We start from the raw sequence: 3,552 nt of genomic DNA, 5'->3' as shown, positions 1-3,552 counted from the left end.
TTTCCACAGACATCGCCACAACCAAGCCAAGTCTCGCCTTGCCCCGGCGGTTCTACTTGGGGCTGTCGCGGTTTCGAATCCGAGGGGAAAAGGCTGAGGTCTCTTAAACGCCCACCCCGGGTGCCGCTTAAAAAAAAAGGCGTTCAGAAACCAGGGCAGTCCCACAAAAAAAAAGAGGGGGGGAGGCGTCTCTTACTCTCTGTCCCTCCTTCCCTCCCCCCCGTGTGTGTGAGAGAGAGGGGAGAGAGAAAGGAAAGAGAGAGAGAGACAGAAAGAGCGAAAAAAGAGAGAAAGCGGGAGGAGGAGGAGAGAGCAAGAGAGAAAAGGAGAGAAAGGAAAAAGAAAGAATGAAGGAGAGAAAAAGAGGGGGAAGAAAGAGAAAATGAGAGAAAGGGAAAAATTGAAAGACACAAAATGACAAAATGTGAGAAAGGAGAGAAAGAGGGAAAGCTAGAAAGAGCGAGAGAGAGAGAGAGACAGACAGACAAGAGAAAAGAGAAAAAGAAAGCTACGGAGAGAGTCAGATAAATAAAAAGAGGGAGATAGTGATTGTGTGAGTGAGAAAGAGAAAAAGAGAGAAAAAGAAAGCTAGAGAGTCAGACAGAAATAAAAAAGAGAAGTGTGTGTGTGTTTGTGCATGAGAGATTGAGATTGAGATTCAGGCGCTTTAAAGACACCCGAAAGGACGACGGATCCAACCCATTCTCCCGAACGAATTGCCCTCTGACTAGACCCCTCGCCCGTTTTGCCAAATCTCTCCAGTTGCGGGGGAAGCAATAAATCCCAACTGCTTCGATCCCTGGTGGCAAATGTGTGCGAAGTTTGCAAAAAAAAAAAAAAAATCAAATCAAATCAATAAAATCATTTTTTTTTAAAAGGGAGGAGGAGAAGCGTTCAGGGCTGCCGTCTGGCATTCGGGGCTGCCGTCGGCGTGGGAACGGTTGGGAACGAAGCTTTCAGCATCCGCCGCCGCCTCTTCTGGCTGGCTGCCACGCAGGACGCTTCAGGTGGAGAGGCTTCCTCGCCAGTCCCTTGCTCCGCGTGCCTGCAAGCTTCTCCCATCTTTTGTCACCCGGCAACTGCCCACTTTCTCCCGGGGCACCCACTCCGGCTAGCACCTGGCTGCATGGATCCCACCCGCCCAGGTTTTCCCCCACCTCCCCCGGCAGAGATCTCCGCTGGATCGCTCGCTTGCCCGCAAGGGAAAGCGCAGCCAAGCCGCTCTCTCCAAAAAGCGCTTATTTCCCCAATCCTTGCCGGAGATGCCCCCTCTCTCTTTCCTCGGTGGTGGGGGGAATGGGGTACTCCTTTGTGTGTGTCCCCCACCCGCCCACCGTCTGGCAAAGCCAGGAAAAAGGGTGTGTAGGGTGTGTGTGTGAAGGAATATGGGAAAGAGGGCTTTCTTTGCCCATTTGGTTTCCGGCGTGCTCTCTCTCTCTCTAAGGAATTATCAGTGCCCCCCTCGTCTTCCCGCTAAAGGAGAAAGGGTTGGGGGCGGGAGAGACGAAACCAGAGAGAAACCCCCCCCCCCCCAATACGCGCGCGGTCGCAAAAGGGGCAGGCGGGCTGGCCCTTTAGAGTCTCCAAAACGCACCTGTTTTCCCTCCCTGCTTCTTGCTGCACACCGCTGTGTGTGTGGGTGAATGTGGAAACTGGAGGGGCTTCAGGTACGCCTCCCCTCGCGTGCCCGAGGTTCTCTGCAGCACAGAGAAGGAAGGAAGGAAGGAAGGAAGGAAGGAAGGAAGGAAGGAAGGAAGGAAGGAAGGAAGGAAATGAAATGAAAATTATCCCGAAGGGTGTGTGCAGATCACAGGCAGGTAAAACCCCAAAAGAGGAAGGGGTGTGTATTTCTGGCCAGTCTCCAGCTTGGAGGAAGGGATTGGAGGAGGGCTGGAAGGAGGGAGGGAGACGGATGGAAGGAAGGGCCAAATGGAAGCTGTATGTGTGTGTGGTTTTGTGTGTGTGTATCTGTGTGTGACAAGGAGATAGCTAGTTAAGGAAGGTATAATATGAAAGGATTTGGAAAGCTTTGGGTGCAACAATGCAAGGAACATCACCAAAGCAAGTGAAGCATGGGTTATAATCCAGGGAGTGAAAACGGGGGTGGGGGGCAGAGACCCACAGACGAGCCTCAGAGGGAGAGAAAGGGGCAGGTCTGCCAGCATGGGTGGGATGGGTGGGGGTGGGTGGGGGGGTCATTGCACTTAAAGCACCACCCCAAGGCAATTTGCTTGATTCCAGCCCATCGGGTGTTGTGAATCTCATCCTTGGAGTGAGGGCTACGACTTGAGAGGCTGGGTTGGTGTAGATTTAGCCCATTCAATTCTGATTGGCTGACATACACACGCTCACAGTTACAACATGGCTCCCTGGAGGAGGGGAGTGGTGCCTGGCCATCTGGACAGAGTTGGGGAAAGAAATTGAATTGCAATTGGCTCTTGGTGAGATCGATGGACCTGTTCCCTCTTCTATTGTAGGACCCTCCAGCAAAGGACTAAGAGAAAATAGAAATGTCCCCTTGAATAATAATAATAATAATAATAATAATAATAATAATAATAATAATAATAATAATAATAATAATTCTATCAAAAAAGGCTATTTGACAAAAAAGTACTGGCTTAGTATAAGAAAGATCGAGGAAGCTCTGGAAATTGTAAAGCAGCAGATAACAGCGACAGCCAGGAAAATTGAGCGATGTGAAGCTAGGATCACCCAGTACAGGCAGAATCAAACATTTCAATCCAACCAGAGGCAGTTCTACCAGAACTTGCATCAGCAAACAGATAAGAAAATTGAAAGGCCAGAGGTGAAAATAACAACAAAGTTCTGGAAAGATCTCTGGGAGGTCGAAAAGAACTATAACAGGACTGCTAGGTGGATAAAGGAGTTTGAGAAGGAATTCTCAGGGAGCAATATGCAGCCGCTGGAGATAACACCTGAAATGATTGCAGAAAGAGTGAAGAGGGTAAAGAACTGGACATCCCCTGGCACTGATCAGGTGCATGGTTTTTGGCTGAAATACCTGACCAGCCTGTATGCAAAAATGGCCGAATTGTTCAACAAAATGCTGCAGACAGGAAATATCAGTGAATGGCTTACAACTGGCAGAACGTATTTAATACAGAAAGATGCAGCGAAAGGAGCCATACCAGGAAACTTCAGGCCAATAATATGTTTGCCGACCATGCTCAAACTGCTGACAGGTATCATAGCTGACAGAATTCAGGACTACCTAGAAGAAAATGACATCATGCCAGTGGAGCAAAAGGGCAATAAAAGACGAAGCAGAGGTACGAAAGACCAGCTCCTAATTCATAAAATGATTTCAAAGATCTGTAAGAACAGGGAAAAAAACCTATACATGACCTGGATTGACTACAAGAAAGCCTTTGACTCATTGCCACACAGCTGGATCATAAAATGCCTGAAAGTCATTGGAGTCAATGAAAACATCAGGAAATTCATAGAAAAAGCGATGAAATATTGGAAGACTGAGCTTTTTGTTGGGAATGAAAGCTATGGACTGATCAACATCAGAAGGGGCATCTT

This window comes from Erythrolamprus reginae, chromosome Z, assembly GCF_031021105.1.
Source record: "Erythrolamprus reginae isolate rEryReg1 chromosome Z, rEryReg1.hap1, whole genome shotgun sequence".
NCBI classification, from domain to species: domain Eukaryota; kingdom Metazoa; phylum Chordata; class Lepidosauria; order Squamata; family Dipsadidae; genus Erythrolamprus; species Erythrolamprus reginae.
This window is presented reverse-complemented; position numbering follows the sequence as displayed.